Source organism: Diceros bicornis, chromosome 11 (genome assembly GCF_020826845.1).
Source record: "Diceros bicornis minor isolate mBicDic1 chromosome 11, mDicBic1.mat.cur, whole genome shotgun sequence".
Classification (NCBI taxonomy): domain Eukaryota; kingdom Metazoa; phylum Chordata; class Mammalia; order Perissodactyla; family Rhinocerotidae; genus Diceros; species Diceros bicornis.
Window position 1 is genome coordinate 56,648,183 of NC_080750.1, and position 24,523 is coordinate 56,672,705.

Genomic DNA, 24,523 nt, shown 5'->3' on the forward strand with positions numbered 1-24,523 from the left:
AGGACAGCAGTGTGGCTGCCCCTCCTTGTAGCCTGTGACAAAACATAAAACTGCAGAAGCACAGTTACAACGGTCCCACGGGAAGCCTCTTTCATTCCCTCCCTCTCACCTTTAGACACTGCCGTCAATTTAATTACAGTGGTGTAAAAAATACCTAAACTGTGAACCACACATATAAACATATGCCTAATAGCAAAGCATGCTATTGGGATGAAACTGGCGAAAATGATCGTAAACATGTTAGAGGGTGAGTACCAGGCGGGAGCTCTTCCTTCGTAGTCTGGAGAGGCACAGAGTGGCTATTTGAAAACTTTCCTTGTCAGAATAGTAGGGCCTTTCACACAGGAGCATCCACAGCCTCCTCCAAGATGCTGCCAGTCATAGGCAATTACTAAATGAACAATGATCTGGTTCTGATAGAAAGAGATTTCTTAGAATGAGATTTAGAGTGTCTTGGCTTTAAGTTAGCACTCGCTCTTGCATTGTGGACTAGAATTCAATAGTAGCTACTTCTGTGAAGAGATATAGATTCAAACACTCCTTGGTTATGTAGATTCAAGTTTCATCCTAGAGCATTACCCTAAAACCTTCACGGTGGGCCTTGATGATCTATTTTCATAATATATATAGTATATTCAAAAATGTAAATTGTTTTTTTTTTTTTTGCAGGGAAAGATTTGTCCTGAGCTAACATCTGTTGCCAATCTCCCTCTTTTTTTTTTTTCTCCTCCCCAAAGTCCCAGTGTATGGTTGTATATCCTGGTTGTAAGTCCTTCTGGTTCTTCTATGAGAACCGCTGCCACAGCATGGCAACTGACAGATGAGTGATGTGGTTCCACGACCAGGACATGAACACAGGCCGCCAAAGTGGTAAGTGCTGACCTTTAACCACTAGGCCATCAGGGCTGGCTCCAAAATGTAAATTCTTAAATGTAAAGTCAACTCTAAACAAAGCCAGATACACCTTTGAATTACTGAACAATTACCTATTATCAGATGTCCCCTGCATAGTTTTACTCTTTCTGTATTAGTCTGCTGGGGCTGCCATAACAAAATGCCACAGCCTGAGTGGCTTAAACAACAGAAATTTATTTTCTCACAGTTCTGGAGAAGTCCAAGGTCAAGGTGTTGGCAGGTTTGGCTTCTTCTGAGGCCTCTCTCCTTGCAGATGGCTGTCTTCTCAATGTGTTCTCACATCGTCGCTCCTCTGTGCAATCGTCCCTGGTGTCTCTTCGTGTGTCCAAATTTCCCTTTCTTATAAAGACACTGGCCAGGTTGGATTAGAGCCCACCCTAATGGCCTCATTTTAATTAGTCACCACTTTAAAGGTCCTATCTTCAAATATAGTCACATTCTGACGTACTGGAGATTAGGGCTTCAACGTACGAATTTTGGGGGAACACAGTGCAGTCCATAACACTTTACAATCCTCATATATAGTTTTGGTCCTGAGGGGCAGTGAATGAGATTCAGAGAACCAATAGACCGCTTGCTTTGGGGTGGTCAGGGACACCTCACACATGCTCCCAGAGCTCAGTGATGAAACGAGTGAATGCTATTAGGAACTTTTAAAGTTCTGCGTTTCCTTTCTGTTATTTCCAGAGATCCTGTGGAAGGAAGAGGCCTGAGCTCTAATCCTGTTCTGACATAGAGAGACAAAGATGGCATGCTGCAAGAATTCATTTCTTGGAGAAGGACATTTCTTGTAGACTGGATCACAGAAGCTTTTTGTGAGAGGTGACATTCCAGCTGGGCCTTGGAGAATGGGCAGCAGGTTGATGCTAAGCAATGAGAGCATCAGAGGCAGACAAAGGCATGGATGTGGGAGGGTGTGGCACGTGTAAGGAGGTGGTTATCAATCTATCACACACGAGGTATTTTATGTAATTTATCACACTGAATCCCCCTCAGAACCCCTGTGAGCTAAGCTATACAGGAATTTACACTCTTTTTCAATGACGAGGAAACAAAGGCTCAAAGAGGTTGCATAGCTAATGAGAGAGAGAGAGGATTGAAAATACCTGTCTGACTTCAGCGTTCTTCCCACTAATAGGCACATAATTTTCTATTGCTGCTGTAACAAATTACCACAAACTTTATTTTAAGCAAGCAAAATTTATTATCTCATAGCTCTTTAGGTTAGAAGTGTGGGTGGGCTCGACTGATTTTTCAGCTCTGGGCCTCACAAGGCCAAAATCAAGATGTTGACCAGCCTGAGCTCTAATCTGGAAGCTCTGAGGAAGAATCGGCATCCAGCCTCATTCAGATCATTGGTAGAATTTAGCTCCATGTATTTATGTGACCGAGGTCCTGTGTCTTGGCTGGCTGTTGTCAGCTGAAGGTCATTTCCAGCTTCTGGGCGCTGCCCACTTCCCTGGTTTGTGGTCCCCTTCATCTTCAAAGCCAGCGATGGCAGGTTGAGTCCCTCTCATGCTTCCTGTCTCTCTCACCTCCCCTTCTGCTTCATTTCTCCTGCATTCAGCTGGAGAAAGTTCTCTGCTTTTAAGGGCTCATGTAATTAGTTTAGGCCCACCAGATAATCTACGAGCCAGCCCTGGTGGCCTAGTGGTTAAGATTCAGCACTTTCACCGCCACCGGGCAGGGAACCATGCCACCCATCTGTTGGTTGCCACACTGTGGTGGCTGTGTGTTGCTGTGATGCCGAAAGCTATGCCACTGTGTTTCAAATACCAGCAGGGTTACCCATGATGGACAGGTTTCAGCTGAGCTTGCAGACTGAGAAAGACTAGGAAGAAGGACCTGGCCACCCACTTCTGAAAAATTTGGCCACGAAAACCCTATGAATAGCGATGGAGCATTGTGTGATATAGTGCCAGAAGGTGAGCAGATGGCGCAAAAAGACCAGGCAGGGTTACGCTCTGCTGTCCACAGGGTCACTAGGAGTCTCCATGGCACTAGCAACAACCTCAAAGTACACCTGCAAAGTCCTGTTTGCCATGGAAGGTAACATATTCACAGGTTCCAGGGGGCGTGGACACGATTGGGGGCCATTCTGTCTACCACAGCACTGGTGGGAAGGATCACATCATTAGAGACTAGAATTCCAGAGGCTGGGCTGAGGAGTTTCAACTTTTTAAAACAAGTAACGAAGACCCATTCCAGCCTTTTGGTAGCTGAACAGCCAAGAACAAGGACAGGGTAGAGGAGAGGGTTGTGGCCTGGTAAGAAATCTGCTCCAAGGAGATTAATCTGGCAGCAGTGGGTAAAATGGGTTGGACTGGGGAGAGATTAGAGTTTGGGAGATGAGTTTGGAGGCTCTCAAAGTCTCCAGAATGAGAGTAACAAGGAATTGAAGTAGGGGTTCTAAATCAATTTGCCTAAAATCCAGTTCTCTCAGAGTCAATTGACCTGTCAGTTTGGCTTGACTTTAATACTCTCCATTTCTATTTCCGGCAGCATAGCAGACTAGATACACTGAGTGACACCCCTGTGAAAACAGCTAAGAAACAAGGAAAAAGATTTTTATAAGAAATGGAACTGGCGAGAAGGTGGAGTAATGAGAGACCATAAACAACGTAAAAGCATGTGCCCAGAGAGGAAAGTGGAGCCGTGAAGTCGGCTTTCATGAAGAACACTTGTGGAACTGTGAGAGCCTCCTGAGGCATAGAAGACGCGAGTCACAGCCCAGGGCCCTGGAAAGGCAAGGGTTCTAAAAAAGACACTTCTACCACTTGCACAAAGCTAGGACCCCAAGGGGCACACCCTTAGTTTAAGAAGGTACCTTAGTTTAAGGTGGTACCTTCTTAGCCTTGGGGGAGTGCAAGGGAAACTTTCTCATTTTTTGCTGCTGAGTGGAGAGAACCCAGAATATATGGACACTTAATGTAATAAAGAGGTGGCTTTTCAGATCACAGAGGGAAGAACAGACTTTTCAATAAATGGTCTTAGGACAATTGGATATTCCTGTTCAAAAAGTGATACTGGACCCCTACCTAACATCTCTCACACAAATCAAATTCCAGGTGAATGAAAGACTTAAATATCAATGGCAAAGCTCTAAAATTTTAGGAGACAGTGTTAGTTATCTTTATGACCTTGGGGTAAGGAATAATTTCTTAAACAAAACACAAAATGTACAAACTAAAAGGGTAAGAGTGATAAATCTGACCACAATAACATTAAAAATTTATGTTCATACACCAGAGAGGGAACAAACTATAATCTGGGAGATATTTGTAACATATGTTACTCACAAAAGATTAGTATTCAGAATCTATAAAGAATTCCCATGAATCAAAATGAAAAAGTAAATAACCAAAAAGAACAATGGGCAAAAGACATTTCAGAAAAGAGGAAACCTAAATAGCCAATAAAAAAAGGAAAGGATGTTTAACTTGAATTTTCAGGGAAATTCATCTTAAAAATACAATGAAAGTTGACACAAAAACCTGTGCATCAATGTTCATAGAAGCTTTATTTTTAGGGGTCAAAACCTAGAAACAACCTAGATCTCCTAAAATGAGTGAATGGTTAAATCAACTGTGGTACATCCATACCATGGAATACTACTCAGCCATAAAGTGGATGAACTATTGATACATGCAACAACCTGGATGGATCTCAAGGAAATTATGCTGAGTGAAAAAAACAAACATACGTGGTAAAACTATTAAAAAAAACCAAGACACTATTGAATGTAGAACCCAGGAGAGTGGTTCCTCTGTCCAGGAGCAAGGGAGCTGGAGGTGGGAGGGCCGTTCCAGTTATGGGGTGTCTTTTTTTAATAAGTGGGCCTGTGGGTATATGGGTTTTTGTTGAATCACTATTTTCCATATATTACACATATTTTATAAGTATTAGTTTTTATTGATTAATTATTTAATAAGTTAAAAACTAATTTAAGCAAATTAACATTATTTTAGGGGGGAAATGGACAGTTCATTTATGGTAGGAAATTTCCAGACCTTCCTGCATTTTTATAAGGTTTTAGATGTATTTTCTACATTTATGATGTAGTGGGAGCTGCTAATTTACACATATCTACTACTCAGATGTGCAAAGAAAATGCAGGTCTTTACTTTCTATAATGATCTCATCTTCCTCATCCACCCTCACCCTGCTGGGTGGTGATGGTCAGTGGGGGCAGGAGGCACAGTCAGACCTTTAACAGGCCCCTCTGTGTCTACAGGTTTCAATGGTCTTTTTCAGTTGATGTCACCCAGAGAAATCCCTAAAAACGTTTTCCATGTCTAATGCTTTAAGTTGTGCTTGCTTATAGGAACCAAGACAGAAGAATATTGCCAGGTGGCCAAACTGCAGGACTGGTCCAAACCAGCAAGGTCCAAAAGGGTGATGGAGCGCCTTGGGCAAAAGGAAACGTGTGCAAAAGGTGCTGTGTGCAAGAAGGGAAGATCTGCGCATGCCCCAAATGCCCCCCGCCCCGAGGAATGATGCAGAGACCCTGCCCCCTTCACATCCCATAAGAACCCTGCTCCCTTCCCCTTCAAGGAGAAGGTGTTTTAGAGCATGAGCTCTGCCTCCTCTATTCATCGATCAATGAATAATGTTTCTGCTCTGCTATTCTGAACCCGGTCTTGTTCTATTGGCACGGGTGGCTCCTGGCAAAAGGACTCACTTGGCAGTCACAGGTCCCTTGGGGCTCGGTAATAGTAACTCATTCTCTTTTGGGGATGTTCAATCTTTCAGATGTCTTCTTCCTTCCCCTGATCCTCCCCGAATGTGTAGAGTTTGGGAGTAGTGATGTGGTGGCATAGGAGAAGGGTTTTCTAGTCTAGACCCTCTTGCTATCCTTGCCGGTGTCCGTGGGGAGCTGCTGGCCTTGCCTGGCTCCAGGGCCTTCCACCAACACCCATGCGGCAAAGGGGGGAACTTCTGGTTTCCTCTTGCCTTCATCAGATCCTGGTGAGTTTCCTTCGCCTGCTGATCTGACCCCACAGGATCCTGTGAGCATTAGAGGCTGTTCTGAGTCTCAGCTGCCTCTCCATGAAGCCCTCTGAAGCCTCTTCAGCAGGGTGTGGGGGAGGAATAAATTTTCTTCTACCCTCCTAGGTTCTTCCTGCTGGTCTAAGAATTAAATTGACATGAGACAGATTAATAGGAGAAGATCAAATTTAATTGCATATGTATGGGAACCCCACATACAAGAGAGGGTCGGAGACCACACATACATGAGAGGTTCAGAGACAAAAACATAAAATGAGGTGTATATGTCATCTTGAGCTAAGGAATAGGAGAGGGGCCTGGGGCTTCAGAGGGGAGGAGGGTAATTCACAGGATGATAAGAAGAGCAGATGTTCAGTAATTAGAAGTTTGCCCTGCCATACAGATAGTTCATAAAAATTTATTTCTGGTAATAACTCTTATTATGGGCAAGGCCCCCAGTTTAAATTCTTTAAAGGAGAAGTAAAAGTTTCTCAGGCCCACAGGGGCTTGATTACCTTTAGCTCAAAATATCCCACATGTCAAAGCGGCACATCCTGGGGCGGCCTGTTCTGAACGCTTTCTCCTTGCCGTGACTGCTCCCAACTCAGGCCCACTGCTCTCAATTCAACGGCCTTCCTCTCAATCCTGGAGCATGAAAGAACTTTCCCTTATGTCACACAGGAGCTGAGGGCAGCTTGGGTGAGGTAATTCAGGCTCTCTCCATCTAACTAGGTGGTCCTGCCCCTTTCACTCAGCTGCAGCTGCCCATGTTGCCGGGAACCACCCTGCACTTCCCCTCTGGTTTTAGCTCGCTCCTCTGCTTATGTGCTACTGTCCCCCTTCAGGAGATAGGCCACATGTGTCTGACCCTTGTCTCTCCAATCCCTGCTTCCTACTTTATACATTCTATCAGGGCAGAAGGGGTGGGCCTGCCATTTTCTGTTATCTCGTAGTGACTTCTACTCCATCTCTTCCTTGCTACCTCCTTCCCTGGGCCAGGGAGAGAAACTGCTTCAGAGTAAGGGAAGATCCAGAAGGTTTAATTTCCTAGCACTAATTTTTGAATATTTAGGGATTTTCAAGCTTATTTGTCCAAGGACACTTCTGTCTTAGTTTCTAACAAATAAGTTCATTTCAAGCTACTAATGAGAAAGGAATGTCCTTCAGAGAAAGTCAGTCACATGTAGAAAGTGGGACAACCACTCTTAAAGCAACAATCACAGCACTTCATGCATCCTGGTTATCTTGGATCTTTATGCTTGGCCTGGAGGGGAATAAAATTGTAAATGGCTAAGAACTCAGAACTTAGAACTGTAAGTGAGGGACCTTCCTCTGAGCAATAAGTGGGCAGGCAATTTGACCCTCACTTTACACCAAAACCCAAAACAAACTCCGGATAATTCAAGAGTTAAATGTAAGAAAATTAAAGTGTAGAAAACAGAATTAGATATTTATTGAACCTCTGGAAAGGCAAGGACATAGTGAACTTAGAAGTGATGAAAGTCATGAAAAAAATAATGGGCAGATTTGATGGAACAAAATTAATTTTTAAATTAAAACTAATTTAATTAATATTTATTTTTAAATTATAATTTAAAATTAATTTAAATTATATGTAATTATGATTAATTATAATTTTATTAATTAATGATTAATTTTAATTAATTTAATTTCTAAATTAAATTTGCTTTATCCTAACTGGCTATTAGTGAAATTGGTCATAGGCAAATTGGACTTTAAGTGAACAGGTTTGGGAGAAATCGGCCAGCTCCTCGTCTGGGGAGTGGCCGTGAGAACAGAGAGGAGAAAGAAAGAGACATGAATAGTGTTGCTGCAGGCAAAACCAGGATGGTGACTGACTGGGTAGGGAAGGCAGCTAGAGGTAGGATGGAGGAGTCAAGAATGAATCTGAGGTTTTGAGCCCAGGAAGCTGGGAGGGTAGAGGAACTAATTAACCCAAAAAAGGAGCAGAGGGAGAGGTGCAGCTTTGGCTACTCCAAGTTGAAATCAATATTGGTCATTTGTTCTCACACTTTAACCTGCCTGAGAATCACCTGGGGCTTTGTTAAAGCACACATTGCTGGGTCCATCCCCAGAGTTGCTGATTTGTAGGTATGATTTGGGGCTTGAGTATTTGCAGTTCTAACAAGTTCTCGAGTGATGCTGACGCTACTGACCAGGGAATCTTACTTTGAGAATTACCATCTGGTTTTTGGAGTGGAGATGGGGGGAAGTATCCAGAACAACGTTGTTACTGTAGCTCTAGAGCCCTGGAGAGAGATCAGGACCAGAGACAAGGATAATAATTGCTACCCTTTACTGTAAAGCTGTCCACTGGTGCGCCAATAATGGGCCAATGGGCCTAAATATTGATCATCTTCTAGAGTGGGGTTGGGCAGGGGCTGGAGAGGCCAGAGCCCTTGGGCCAATTGTCTTTGACCTGAGCAGCCACCTCCATTTACCCAGAGTGCATACAAATATTATTATTTTGCTTATGTAAGCAGCGATATAAAAAATTGTAAAACACTGAAAAATACTGCTTTACTGAGTGCTTATTCTGTGGCAGGCTGAAGTTAAATCCCTATAAGCAAGATGCTATTATCATCCAGATTTATGAGAGGAGAAAATGGAGGTTTAGAGAGGTTAAACCACTTCAATTGTTCACTTTAATGTCACATGGCTAGTAGTCAGCAGATTCAGGATTAAAGCCCTGTCTGGCCCATTTCCAGACCTCGAGCTTCTAATCCTCATGCCTCTTAAAGGATTTGAACATTATCTGCATAGAGATGCTATTTAAACAATGAGTTTGAATGAGACTACCAAGGAAGAGATTTTAGAGAGAAATGTTCAAGTTCAGTACCTTGGAGAACATCTCCATTTAAGGGATGAGGATAAGAAATTGAGTCCTAGAGTATGTCACAGAGATGAAAGGAGAAGGAAGCATCAAGAGAAAGAATTTCACTGGTGTCATATGTCTTAGAGCTGTCAATAATGAAAAAGACAAAGAAAAGGCCACTGAATTTTAAGACTAAGGTCATTGTTGATCTTTAAAGGAACCACTTCACCAGAGAAGGAAAGATGAAAAGCACTGTGCTTTAGTTACATATTGCTGATTAACAAACAGCCCCAGACATAGTGTCTTAAAATAACAGCATCGTTTATGGTTTCTCACATTTCTGTGGGTTGCTTTGGCTCATCTGGGTGGTTCTGCAGTCCTCATTGTGTCGGCTGGGGCACTGGGAGACTGCAGTCATCTGGAGGCTTGATGGGGCAGGAACACCCAAAATGGCTCACTCATATGACTGGCAGTCAGTGCTGGCTGTTGGCTGAGAGCTCAGCTGGGGCTGTTGACAAAAGAGTCTTGGTTATTTTCCACATAGTTTATCCATGAGGCCTGGGCCTCTCACAGCATGGTGATGGGATTCTAAGATGTGTTCCAAGTACATAAAAGTCAAAGCTGTGGATCTCTTAAGTACCAGTCTCTGAAGTTACATAGCAGCATTTCAACCCCATTCTGATATAAAAACAAGCCACAAGGCCAACCCAGATTTGAGAGGAGGGGAAATAGACTCCACTTCTCAGTGGGAGAAGAGGCCAAGAATTTGAGGCCATTTTTACTTCAACACAGGGTGGGTGATGAGAATGTGGAGGCAGCTGATATATACTATTTACCTTTTAAGAAATATTATAATAAAGGGAAAGAGAACAATGGTGGTTGTTTGAGAGCACAGAGGTTTTAGGGAAGGCTTTTTTTTAGGGTATAGATTAGTTGTGTAGTGCTGTGGACTAATATTACCACAAACTTGCAGCTTAAAAACATAACATTTCTTATCTCACATTCTGTGGATCAAGAGTCTTGGCAAAACTGGGTCCTCCACATCAGGGTCTCATGAAGCTGCAATCAAAGCATCAGTTGGGGCTGCAGTCTCATATGATGCTCGACTGGGGAAGGATCCACTTCCAGGCTTTTGAGGCTTTTAGCAGCATTCAGTTCCTTGTCAGCTATTGGACAAGAACCACAGTTTTGATGGCTACCGGTTGGAGGCCACTCTCAGTTCCTTACCACATGAGACTTCCTAATATGCACTTGCTTTCTCAAAGCGAGCAAGAGAGAGAGCGTGTCCTCACAAGACACGCATAACATATCTTAATCACAAACCCATAACTATGTACATCCTGTCACATTTGCCATATTCTAATTGCTAGAAAGCAAGTCATAGGTCCCATCCACACTCAACATGAGGGAACATAGATGGTCATGAATACCAGGAAGTGGGATTACAGGGGTCATCTTAGAGTCTATCTGCCACAGAAGACTTGAATTTGTTTATAGACTGGAAAGAAATGGCCAGAGTAGAGGGAAAGTCAATTTTTAGAGACAGATCAGGGATGGTTGGTGGACGAGGGTTAGGGTCACATGGAAGTTAGATTTGGAGAGGATGACTTTTTAATTTTGAATATATAGGAAGAGGGAAGGAATTGGAGAAGATATGAGAAATTTTAAAGTGTGAAGGAGGAAAGTTTACAAGAAAGCTCACATCAGTGGACCTCCATCTTCCTGGTAAATAGGAGGTAAGGTTATTTACTGGGTCTGAGAATTGAGGGGTGATTCATACTTTGCAGAGAGTGGAAATATTTGAAAAAAGTACTATGGGAAATGTCATAGATGTTGATTAGAAGTGAAAATAGTTTGGAGTCGGCCCAGTGGTGCAGCGGTTAAGTGCACGTGCTCCGTTTCGGCGGCTCGGGGTTCACAGGTTTGGACCCCAGGTGCACACCAATGCACTGCTTGTCAAGCCATGCTGTGGTGGCGTCCCATGTAAAAGTAGAGGAAGATGGCCACGGATGTTAGCCCAGGGCCAGTCTTCCTCAGCAAAAAAAGAGGAGGATTGGCATTGGATGTTAGCTCAGGGCTGACCTTCCTCATGAAAAAAAAAAAAGAAGTGAAAATAGGTAGAGAAAAGGATAATAAATAGCACACAGGGCCAGTTTAGGTTGTCTAACATGAACTGATTTAGAACCGGCCCCATGGCTTAGCGGTTAAGTGTGCGCGCTCCGCTACTCACGGCCCGGGTTCGGATCCCGGGCGCGCACCAATGCACCGCTTCTCCGGCCATGCTGAGGCTGCGACCCACATACAGCAATTAGAAGGATGTGCAACTTTGACATACAACTATCTACTGGGGCTTTGGGGGAAAAAAAAAAAGGAGGAGGATTGGCAATAGATGTTAGCTCAGAGCCGGCCTTCCTCAGCCAAAAGAGGAGCATTAGCACGGATGTTAGCTCAGGGCTGATCTTCCTCACAAAATAAGATAAAATAAAATAAAATAAAATAAAGTAAAATAAAATAAAATAAAATAAAATAAAATAAAATAAAATAAAAATAGAATTGTTGGCCAACAATGGTAGGGACAATATTAAAATGGGTGGTTATGGGATTTAAGCAATGTAAGGAGGTAAATAGTAGGCTCAATAAGACTAAGGGAGTGGTATAGAAAAGAGAATTTTGAAAATTCTTAATCTTATTGAATTTCCAACAAAATTGGAGACACTTTCTCCTTGAAATACTCTCCTCCCTTGGCATCCATAACATGTACTCTCTGGGTTTCTTCCTACTTCTCTGGAGTCTTGATCTTGTTCAGCAACTCTTGTTCCTCTGTTCATCCTCAGGCTTCTTCCCTAGTCTCGTTTCTCTTCTTATCCTCTCAGGGTGATTTCATCCACTCCCATGGATTTAATTACCATCTAAAGGCTGCCAACTTCCAAAAATTACATTTCTAGTCCAGATTTTCTCATTAATTTCAGCTTATGCCCAGCTGCGTGCATGTCCCACAGGCACTAAAGCTGGACATTTCAAAAATAGAAAGCATAATTTCTCCCTCTCTCTTTCCCCTCCCCTTTCTCCAGTGTTCCCTATTTTGGGGAATGGCACCAAAACCCACTTATTCGCTTAACTAGGAAACTCAGTGTCATCCTTGAGGCTACCCTTTTCTTCACCCCATATTCATCTACAACCCTTTGCCACTTTCCTCTCTTCTGTATTTCTGCTCTTCCGCTCCAGCTACCACGATATTTTGTCAGATTATTCCACCAGGCTCCCACACTGCCTCACTACTTCTAATATTGATCCTCTACAATCTATTTCCCCCCTTATAGCCAAAGCGAGCTTGCAAAATGCAAATCTTATTATGTCAATAAACCCCACCCTGACACATATACACCACTTAAAATCCTTCATTGATTTCCTATTGCCCATAGAAAAAACAATAAAGGATAAAATTTACTGAGAACTTATTTTGTGCTAGGCACTAGGATTCACACTATACAGGTTAAAGAACAACTCCCTTAGCAGTGTATTTCAGGACCTTCATTATCTGGTTTCAGTGTGACTCTCCAGCCTCATCTCTGTCTCTACCGCCCTCTTCACCTGGCTCCTTCCAACTCACCCTTCAGGAATCAGCTTAGAGGTTACTACCTCCAGGAAACCTCTCTTATCCTGGATTCTGGAACCTGTCTTATGGAACATAAACTTAGCACATTATATAGTATTAACCTTCTCATTTGTCTGTCTCTATCTAACACTACTCTGTCTTATTAGTTACTGTTCCTGCAATGTCTTTTACAGGACCTGGTTCATAGTAGTTCTCAATAAATATTTGTTGAATGAATGAATGAATCTTAGAGTTAAAACAATTTCAAGCATTGACAGAGTTCAAAGGAGTGGCTCTATCTTTATGTGGCTCCAAAGCTTCTCTTATCATTTTCCATGTTGACAACCTTTTTGTGTCACATTTTGATAATAGATGTCTAATATTTAAGTTTTATTACATTGGGAAGTTGTGAAATCCCCTACTATTACCCACAAATCTTCAGTATAGCACACAATACAAGAGGGCCATGAATGAGGAGTGTTTGGGAAGAAATACAGGTTCAACGGCCATATTTCCCATCCTGGTGATTCAACTATGCAGATAAAAGGTCAAATTCAAGAAGTGAGGAATGAGAGAGATCTAGAATTGAGTAGAGAGAAAATGGTAGCTAGAGATGACTAGGCAAAAACATGACCCCATGAAATCCATAGAGACATTGGGAGGGTCAGAGGATTTCCCAAAATATATGGGTTGGGGATTTGAGCCAATTTTATCTGAATCTTGAAGCACAAAGTGACTCCAATTCGCACTGAGTTTTGAAAATCAAGTATATATCTATGGATATCCTTATCATTAATATTATGACTGCAAACCATTCAGCATTGTTTTTAGCTACACGGAACAATGGAAGGGATGGGAAGAAAGAATTATCCATACATTTGGGTAAAGACAGTATATTTTTGTGAAGATTCAAACAGAACTTCTGTAAGTGAGATAGCTTTTATAAGTCTTTGCAGACTAGCTCAAAGGAAGGCATGCCCTACCCTTGACAGAGTGTAAATTTTGGTGTTGTAGAATGCATGGGAAATGTATTTTTTATTTTCTTTCTTACCAACTAAATGTATGTCTTTCCTCACTTCCATTTTTCATAACCCCATCTCTTTGTTATGTTCTTATTTTTTCATTTAATTACTTTTTTATTGAGGTAACATTAGTTTATAACACTATATAAATTTCAGGTGTACATCATTATATTTCGACTTCTGTGTAGACTACATCGTGTTCACCACCCAAAGTCTAGTTGCTCTCCGTCACCATATGCATGTCCTCCTTTGCCCCTTTCACCCTCCCCCTTCCCCTCTGGTAACCACCAATCTACTCTCTATGTCTTTGTGTTTGCTGTTGTTGTTTTAATCTTCCACATATGAGTGAAATCATACAGTATTTGGCTTTCTCTGTCTGACTTATTTCACTTAGCATAATACCCTCAAGGTCCATCCATGTTGTTGCAAATGGCAAGATTTCATCTTTTTTATGTCTGAGTAGTATTCCATTGTATATATATACCACATATTCTTTATCCATTCATCCATTGATGGGCACTTAGGTTGTTTCCAAGTCTTGGCTATTGTGAATAATGCTGCAATGAACATAAGCGTGCGTATATCTTTTCGAATTAGTGTTTTCATGTTCTTTGGGTAAATACTCAGGAGTGGAATAGCTGGATCATATGTAGTTCTATTCCTAATTTTTTGAGGAATCTCTATACTGTTTTCCATAGTGGCTGCACCAGTTTACATCCCACCAGCAGTGTATGAGTGTTCCATTTTCTCTACATCCTCTCCAACACTTGTTATTTCTCATCTTTTATTTTTTTAATTTTTTGGTGAGGAATATCAGCCCTGAGCTAACATCTGTTGCCAATCTTCCTCTTTTTTCTTGAGGAAGACTGGCCCTGAGCTAACATCTGTGCTAATCCTCCTCTATTTTGTATATGGGATGCCACCACAGCATGGCTTAACAAGTGGTGTGTAGGTCCGTGCCCAGGATCCAAACCTGTGAACCCTAGGCTGCCAAAGTGGAGAGCACAAGCTTAACCACTAAGCCACCAGGCTGGCCCCATATTTCTTGTCTTTTTAATAACAGCCATTCTAACAGCTATGAGGTGATATCTCATTGTGGTTTTGATTTGCATTTCCCTAATAATTAGTGCCGTTCAATATTAAAAAAAAATTTATTGAGGTCATATTGGTTTATAACATTGTGTAATTTCAGGTGTACATTATTATATATCAGTTTCTGTATAGACTGCATCATGCTCATGACCAATAGTCTAGTTTTTATCTGTCACCATACATATGTGCCCCTTTACCCCTTTTGCCCAACCCCCCACTCCCTTTCCCTCTTGTAACTACTAATCTTGAAGATCTTTTCATGTGCCTGTTGGCCATCTGTGTATCTTCTTTGGGAAAATGTCTGTTCAGAACATCTGCCCATTTTTTAATCATGTTGTTTATTTTTTCATTGTTGAGTTGTATGTGTTCTCTATATATTTTGGGTATTAACCTATATCAGATACATGACTTGCAAATATATTCTCCCAATTGGTATGTTGTCATTTCATTTTGTTGATGGTTTCTTTTGCTGTGCAAAAACTTTTTAGTTTGATGTAGTTCCATTTGTTTATATTTTTGTCTCCCTTGCCAGAGGAGACATGATATTCAAAGAGATACTGCTAAGACTGATATCAAAGAGCATACTGCCTATGTTTTCTTCTAGGAATTTTATGGTTTCAGGTCCTTACATTCAAATCTTTAATCCATTTTTAGTTAATTTTTGTGTATAATGTAAGATAATGGCTTACTTCCATTTTTTTTGCATGCAGTTTTCCCAAAACCATTTATTGAAGAGATTTTCCTTTCTTCATTGTATGTTCTTGGCTCCTTTGTCAGAAATTACCTGTGCATAGATGTGTGGGTTATTTCTGGGCTCTTGATTCTGTTCCACTGATCTGTGTGTCTGGTTTTCTGCCAGTACCATGCTGTTTTGATTGCTGTAGCTTTGTAGTGTATTTTGAAATCATGGAGGGTGACACCTCTAGCTTTGTTCTTTTTATTCAGGATTGCTTTGGCTATTTGGGGTCTTTTATTGTTCTATATAAATTTTAGGATTCTTTGTTCTATTTCTGTGAAAAATGTCATTGGGACTTTGATGGGGATTGCGTTGAATCTGTAGATTGCTTTAGGAAGTATAGATATTTTAACTATGTTCATTCTTTCAATCCACGAGCACATAATATCTTTCTAATTCTTTGTGTTTTCTTTGATTTCTTTCAACAATGTTTTATAGTTTTCAGTGTACAAATCTTTCACTTTCACCTCCTTGGTTAAATTTATTCCTGGGTATTTTATTCTTTTTGTTGCAAGAGATTGTATTCTTTATTTCTCTTTCTGCTATTTGGTTATTAATGTATAGAAACACAACTGATTTTTGTGTGTTGATTTGGTACCCTGCAACTTTACTGTATTTGTTGATTATTTCCAATAGTTTTTCGGTGGATTCTAATAGTTTTTTGGTGGATTATTTAGGGTTTTATACCTATAGAATCATCTCATATGCAAATAGTGACAGTTTCACTCCTTCCTTTCCAATTTGTATCTCTTTTATTTCTTTTTCTTGCCTAATTGTCCTGGCGAGGACTTCCAGTACTATGTTGAATAAGAGTGGTGAAAGTGGCTGTCTTTGTTTTGTTCCTGTTCTTAGAGGGATAGCTTTCAGTTTTTCACCATTGAGTATGATGTTAGCTGTAGGTTTGTCGTATATGGCCTTTATTATGTTGAGATACTTTCTCTCTATACCCATTTTTTTCAGAGTTTTTAACATAAATGGATGCTGTCTCTTGTTGAATACTTTTTCTGCATCTGTTGAGATGATCATGTGATTTTTATTCTTCATTTTGTTAATGTGGTGTATCACATTGATTGATTTGCGGATGTTCAACCATCCTTGCATCCCTGGAATAAGTCCCACTTGATCATGGTGCATGATCCTTTTAAAGCATTGTATATGATGTGTGACTATTTTGTTGAGGATTTTGGCATCTACGCTCATCAGTGATATTGGCCTATAATTTTCTTTTTTTTGTGTGTGTTGTCCTTGTCTGGTTTTGGGATCAGAGTAATGTTGGCCTCATAGAATGAGTTAGGAAGCATCCCAGCCTCTTCAATTTTTTGAAAGAGTTTGAGAAGGATAGGTATTAAATCTTCTTTGATCGTTTGGTAGAATTCACTGGGTAAGCCATCTGGTCCTGCACTTTTGATTTTTGGGGAGGTTTTTGATTACTATTTCAATCTCCTTACCAGTGATGGGTCTGTTTGGATTCTCTATTTCTTCTTGATTCAATTTTGGAAGGTTCCATAATTCTAAGAATTTATTAATTTCTTCTAGGTTATCCAATTTGTGGGTGTATAGCTTTTTATAGTAGTCTCATAATCCTTTGTATTTCTGTGGTATTTGTTATAATTTCTCCTCTTTCGTTTCTGATTTTATTTATTTATTATTTACTTTAAAACTTATTTATTATGATTTTATTTATTTATTTATTGTTTTATTAATTTATCTTTTTTTCTTAGTGAGTCTAGCTAAAAGTTTGTCAATTTTGTTTATCTTTTCAAGCTCTTAGTTTCATTGATCTTTTCTATTGTCTTTCTAGTCTCTATTTTATTTATTCTTGCTCTGATTTTTATTATTTCCTTCCTTCTACTGATTATGGGCTTTATTTGTTCTTCTTTTTCTAGTTTCTTTAGGTGTAATGTTAGATTGTTTATTTGAGATTTTTCTTATTTTTTGAGGTAGGCCTGTATTGCTATAAACTTCCCTTTTAGTACTGCTTTTGCTGTATCCCATAGATTTTGGTATGTCATATTTTCATTTTCATTTGTCTCCAGATATTTTTTGATTTCTCCTTTGATTTCTCCATTGACCCAATAGTTGTTTAGTAGCATTTTGTTTAATCTCCACACATTTGTGACTTTTCCAGTTTTCTTCTTATAGTTTCTTCTTGTGATTTCTAGTTTTATACTGTTATGGTCAGAAAAGATGCTTATTTCAGTCTTTTTAAATTTATTGAGACTTGCTTTGTGGCCTAATATGTGATCTATCCTGGTGAATGTTCCATGTGCATTCAAAAAGAATGTGTATTCTGCAGTTTTTGGGTGGAATATTCTGTGTATATCTATTAAGTCCATCTGGTCTAATGTGTCATTTAGGGCCAATGTTTCCTTATTGATCTTATGTCTGGACGATCTATCCATTGATGTAAGTGGAGTAATAAAGTCTCTTACTTTATTGTGTTCCTGTCAATTTCTCATTTTACGTCTGTTAATAAATGCTTTATGTATTTAGGTTCTCTGATGTTGGGTGCACAGATATTTTCAAGTGTTATATCCTCTTCTTGGATTGTTTCCTTTATCATTATGCAATACCCTTCTTTGTCTCTTATTACAGTTTTTGTTTTAACGTCTATTTTGTCTGATATAAATATTGTTACATCAGCTTTCTTTTCATTTCCATTTGCATGGTATATCTTTTTCTATCCCTTCACTTTCAGTTCATGAGGGTCCTTAGGTTTGAAGTGTGTCTCTTGTATGCAGCATATATCTGGGTCTTGTTTTTTTAATCCATTTATCCACCCTATGTCTTTTGATTGGGGCATTAGTTCATTTACATTTAAATGATATTACTATCATAGTACTATTGATAAGTATGTACTTATTACCATTGTGTTTTTTTTTTTTTTTTTTGTGAGGACGATCAGCCCTGAGCTAACATCTGCCAATCCTCCTCTTTTTGCTGAGGAAGACTGGCTCTGGGCTAACATCCATGCCCATCTTCCTCTACTTTATATGGGATGCCACCACAGCATGGCTTAACAAGCGGTGCATCGGTGTGTGCCTGGGATCTGAACTGGAAAACTCCAGGCCGCCGAAGCAGAGCGTGCACACTTAACCGCTTGTGCCACCGGGCTGGCCCCCATTGTGTTACTTTTTTTCTTGGTATTTTTGTAGTTCTTCTCTGTTCTTTTCTTTTTCTCTTGCTCTCTTCCCTTGTGATTTGATGACTTTCCTTAGCATTACGTTTGGGTTCCTTTCTCTTTATTTTTTGTGTATTTACTATAGGTTTTTGGCTTGTGTTTACCACGAGATTCATATATAATAACCCGTGTAAATAGCAATCTATATTAAGTTGATGGTCTCTTAGGTTTGATCTCTTACTAAAAGCTCTACACTTTTCCTCCCCCCCATTTTTTTTTTTTTGTGAGGAAGATCAGCCCTGCACTAACATCTGCCAATCCTCCTCTTTTTTTGCTGAGGAAGACTGGCCCTGGGCTAACATCCATGCCCATCTTCCTCTACTTTATATGAGATGCCGCCACACCATGGCTTGCCAAGCAGTGCGTTGGTGTGCACTCGGGATCCAAACCAGCAAACCCCGAGCCGCCGCAGAGGAGCGCACACACTTAACCGCTTGCACCATTGGGCTGGCCCCCCATTTTGTTTTTGACATCACATTTTACCTCTTTTATTTTTGTGTATCCCTTAACCTCTTATCATAGATATAGATGATTTTAGTACTTTTGTCTTTTGACTTTCATACTAGCTTTATAGGAGGTTGATCCACTACCTTTATTGTATATTGGCCATTACCAGTGATAGTTTTTCTTTGGTAATTTTCTTATTTCTATTCGTGCCTTTTTCTTTTCGACTGAAAGAAATCTCTTTAACATTTCTTGTAGGGCTGGTTTACTAGTGATGAACTCCTTTAGTTTTGGCTTGTCTGGAAAACTCTTTATCTCTCCTTCCATTCTGAATTATAACCTTGCCAGTTAGAGTATTCTTGGTTGTAGGTTTATTCCTTTCAGCATTTTGAAAATATTGTGCCACTCACTTCTAGCCTGTAATGTTTCTGCTGAAAAGTCAGCTGATAGCCTATGGGGTTTCCTTTGTATGTAACTTGTTGCTTTTCTCTTGTAGCTTTTAGGATTCTCTCTTTATCTTTAGTTCTTGATATTTTAATTAGAATGCATCTTGGTGTGGGCCTCTTTGAGTTCATCTTGTCTGGAAATCTCTGTGCTTACTGTACCTGGATGTCTCTTTCCTTCCCCAGGTTAGGGAACTTTTCAGCTATTATTTCTTCAAATAAGTTCTCTGTCTTTTTGTCTCTCTCTTCTCCTTCTGGGATACCTATAATGCAAACGTTAATATGCTTGATGTTGTCCCAGAGGTCCCTTAGACTGTCTTCATTCTTCTCAGTTCTTTTTTCTTTTTTCTGTTCAGCTTGGGTGATTTTCTCTACTCTTCCATCCAGATTGCTGATCTGTTCTCCTGTGTTATCTATGCTGCTGTTGATTCCCTCTAGCAAACTTTTCATTTCCATTATTGTATTCTTCAGATCTGATTGATTCTTTTTTATATTTTCTAATTCTTTGTTGAAGTTCTCACTGTGTTCATCTCTTCTTCTCCCCAGTTCAGTCAGCCACCTTATGACCATTAGTTTATACTCTTCATTAGGTAGATTGTTTATCTCTGTTTCACTTAGTTCTTTTTCTGAGGATTCATCCTATTCTTTTATTTGGAATATATTCCTTTGTCTCCTCATCTTGTCTACTTCTCTGTGCTTATTTCTGTATATTAAGTAGATCAACTATGTCTCCTGATCTTGGAAATGTGGCTTTATGTACGAGATGTCTTATGGGGCCCAGCATTGCACCCCCTTCTTGTCACTTGTGCCAAATGTTCCAGGGGTGTCCCCTGTGTGAGCTGCATGTGCCCTTCTGTTGTGATGGGGTTGCTACAGGCATGCAGCTAGGCCGGGCTATCCCCCAGGCCAGTTGGTTGTGAGGCCTGGCCATGTGCGGCTGCCATGAGTGCGTTATTGGGCAGGGCAAGACCCTGGCATGGCTGGCTGCGAGGTCTGGTAGTGCACAACTACTGTGGTTTTGCTGATGAGAGAATCAGGACACCATTGTGGTTGCTAGGCCAGGGGGGCACAACTGCTGCAGGGCCCCCGGTGTGGCTGGCTGTATGGATGCATTGGTGGGCAGGGCAGGCTTCCAGTGAGGCTAGCTGCACAGCAGGAGACTGTTGCCAGCTTGCTCTTGGGTGGGGCAGGCCTCTGGCATGAATTGGCTACAAGTGCATACCTGACACAGCTGCCTTAGGTGCACTGATGGGCAGGGCAGGCCCCTGGCACAGCAGACCACAACCATTTCAGGTGTTGGTAGGTGGGGCAGATCCCCTGTGTGGCTGTTTGTGGGCTCACTGGTGGGCGGGGCCTGGAGCAGGCTGCCTGTGTTGCCTGGCAGGGCTGAATTTCCTTGGGTGCAGTAGTGCACAAGGGCAGACCTCTGTGCTAAAAGGCTAGAGGAAGGGTTCCAGTGATGCCCGCCAGCATCTGTGTTAACACAGCTGAACTAGGTTACAATAATGGTTCAGTCCCTGGGGGGTGGGCCCAGCTACCTCCTGCCTCTCTGGGATGCACTCTGAGCTTAGCAAGTGAGTCTCTTTTACCAATGGACTATGCACTTTTCTATCTGGTGTTTTTGTGCTGCTTTCCAGGTTGAGTGAGTCTGTGCATGGGCCCTTTAAGAGCAGATTTTCCTTTCTCTGCAGTTCCATAGTTTTCCTGGGCATATTCCAAGTTGGTTTTCAAACTTGGAATATGGTATTCCAACTTGGTTGCCAGGTATTTTGGGATCTCGTCTCTCTTGCTGGGTCCAAGATCTGGGGTACCTAATGTGGAGCTCTGTACCTTTGAGATCACTCCAGACCATGAAGTGCTGAGCTAGGGTGTCATTTTTTTCCTCAGCAGGGCTGTATCTCTGCCTCTTCTACCCCAGTCTGCATTGTCCCTTGCTGTGGAGGTTCTCTTTATCCAGTATCCAGATCTCTCTCAGAGGAAATTGTCCACAGGTAGTTGTAGGTTTGTTGTGTCAGTGGGAAGAGGTGAGTTCAGGATCCTCTTATGCCACCATCTTCCAAATTCTCTCTTCTTTATTATTTTATTTCTTTTCTTTTTTTTCCCCTGAGGAAGATTCACCCTGAGCTAACATATGCTGCCAATTTTCCTCTTTTTGTATGTGAGCCACCACTAAAGCATGGCCACTGACAGATGGGTGATGTCCCACGCCTGGGAACTGAACCCAGGCCGCTGAAGTGGAACGCACCGAACTTAATTACTAGGCCATGGGGGCTGGCCCTCCTCTTTGTTATTTTAGATGTACCATGCCTGGGCACTGTTGACACTCACTGCCTGGGACTGGAATGGCAGGAAGGGCTTATGAGAAGGCGTGCAGACCTACATGATCCTGCCTGGAGACCAGCATGGGAAATGGGCGAGGGCAGTGGATCTCCAAGTGAGGGACCCAGACAAGCAGCTTCAACATCAACTGAGATGAAGTTTGCTAGAAATGTGAACTCTTGGTCTCCAATTAAGATCTACTAAATCAGAGTCTCTGGGGGTGGGGAAAGCAATCCGTTTTCACAAGCCCTTCATGTGATCTTGATACATGTCAAAGTTGGAGAACCAGGCTGGGCTGGGTTTTTGCGTGAGTCATTTAGTAACCACAAGTGATAGGTGCTTAAGATTAATTTGCTACTCTCTTCTGCCAAAAGACTTATTACTGAGATGGCTTTGGAAGTTAGATTCCTTATGTAATGATCAAGAAAAACATATCTTTAGAACATTGAATAGTAGCCTGAGAAAACACGATGGTTGCCAACTAGGCTCTTTTTTTATTTTTTTTTGTGAGGAAGACCAGCTCTGAGCTAACATCTGATACCAATCCTTTTTTTTTTGTTGTTGTTGAGGAAGACTGGCGCTGGGCTAACATCTGTGCCCATCTTCCTCTACTTTGTACGGGACGCCGCCACAGCATGGCTTAACAAGCGATGCGTTGGTGCGCACCCAGGATCTGAACTGGCGAACTCTGGGCCCCGCAGCAGAGTGCGCGCGCTTAATCGCTTGCGCCATCAGGCCAGCCCCAGCCAATTAGGCTCTTTATGTGGAACAAAGTTTGGTTATGAAATTCCAGAGAGTACTTGAAGCAGAGCAGGGGGTGCCTACTACCTCTCTAACTTCCACCTTCATCATCCCACGTTTTGGGTTTCTGTCATTATTTTTCTAGTACAAGCTATAAAAATCATCCCACTTCCTTTTTACATTCACCACAATCACTCACAGCATCAATGAACCTCAGTTCACTTTTAAGTGTCTCGGTTTCTTCTAAGCTCCAGAGCAGCCTTTCTCCCAGCATTTCTGTCTCCACATGACTAGAGATTAAGATATGTCTATGTGTATGCTCCTGGGCTCACATTTAGTTTTCCTATTGAGGTTGGGTATGAGGGAGTGATGGATAAAAACTGGTGACAGTTACTTTCACTCAAAGGGAAACTGGGGGGCATGAATTCAACAAATATTAATCATTATCATTTGTCTGCTATGCAATGAGAGAAGAAGAGATACTCGTAAATAGCTAAAATACAATATTATAAGTGGTAAAGTAAGGGTGTGCACAGAAAACTAGATAAGGAGCAATTAATAAAGTGGGGGAGGAGCTAACAGGAAGAGATACAAAAAAGAAGTAACATTGGTATTGGTCCTTAAGGTCCAGTTCAACACCTAGACCAATGGGGGAAGGGAATGCTAGGTAAAGGGGACCTCAAGAGCAAAGGTTTGCAGATACGAGACGCGTTTTGGGAATATTCCATAGTAGTGCAGTGTGGCTAGGATATAGGGGACAAAGCAAGGGTGGCTGCAAATTAGAAGTGAACCAGACTCTAGAATCAGACTGTGAAGGCCCCTTCCTGCTCTCTTAAATATTTTGATATAATCAAGCTTTAAATGATCATAGGGAGACTAGTTTCAGTCGAGTAGTGGGGTCAGAATCCAAATTTGGTGTATAGATTGGGATATGGACTGTAAAGAAGGGGTGGTCATTTGAATAAATGATTCATAGGAGAAAATGGTTTTTGCTGTCACAACCAAAACATAAAAAATAGAGCCTCCTTGTTTGTTATGCATATTACTAGGGTATTTTTAGCTCTAGCATTGTGTCGTAGAAGCAAAGTAAGCTTCAGGTGAGTGTCAACATGCCTCTAAGTATCTTATCTCATTGAATTGGAGTCCCACTCAGATTAGTTTTCATAGATCCTTCTTTCTTCCCTACTAAGATCCTAGAAGCTAGGAGAATGTTTGAGACATTTCCTTGAAATTATAACATGTCAGAACTTTGGCTGTTGGAGGCATGATGAGCAAAGGTCTTGTAAAAATGCTTGCAAATATTCAGAGCTGTAAGGAGAATTATCCTTGTGTATACTGAATCTGTGGTGGGTTGTAACCTTGAGGTACATTCTCCCAGACCCAACACGGCTAATCCCTACAAAGACAGGAAACCCAGAAACCATACTCCCCATCCTCCACAGCCCTGAAGAGACAACTAAGGTTTCTGAATGAGTTTATTTCTAAATATGATAGGGAATAGGTTACTCTACATCAATTTTCACCACGATTACAGTTCCCAATTTTTATTGTACATGGCAATATACAAGGCACTCTACAGATCTTATTGTTTCCAACTTGACATTTAGGATATTTTCCAAAGACAGCCACAGTAATATCTCCCAAACTACATGATCATCTGCAATGGAAATTGTCACTCTTGCCTTGAATTTGGGCAGGACTTGTGATTTCTTTAACAAACAGAACATAGTGGAAATGACACTGTGCTACTGGTCTGGCAGTTTCTTGCCTCTTGAGATGCTCCCTCTGACAAACCAGTTACCATTGTCATGAGAAGCCCCAGCCACATGGAGAGGCCGTGTGTGGTTGCTCAACACTCCACTGCAAGCATCAACGGCCAGCTATGTAGGGAGCCATCCTGGACATCTAGTGCAGTCAACGCTTCAGATGACTGCCAACACAGCTAGCATCTGACGGCAACCTCAGAGAGACCCAAGTGAGAACTACTAAGCTCAGCCTAGAGAGAAAGAGCAATAAATTGTTTTAAGCCATAAAGTTTTTAAAATTAAAGCAATTAAAGCTTTATTGATCTATAATTCATATACTATAAAATTCATCTTTTGCAAGTGTACAATTCACAGAGTTGTGTAACCATCACTACTGTCTAATTAAAAAACATTCTCATCACTCCCAAAAAGAACCCCCCTATTCATTAGCAGTCACTCTCCATC

General features: G+C 41.2%; 1 long non-coding RNA gene across 1 annotated transcript; it reads left to right on the forward strand.

Moving 5' to 3' along the window:
• The first annotated feature begins 421 nt into the window (after positions 1 to 421).
• LOC131411157 (uncharacterized) lies at positions 422 to 3,823 on the forward strand. Its single transcript, XR_009221510.1, has 3 exons — positions 422 to 870; positions 1,603 to 1,737; positions 3,418 to 3,823. It is a non-coding gene; the product is annotated as an uncharacterized LOC131411157 (long non-coding RNA).
• Positions 3,824 to 24,523: the final 20,700 nt, after the last annotated feature.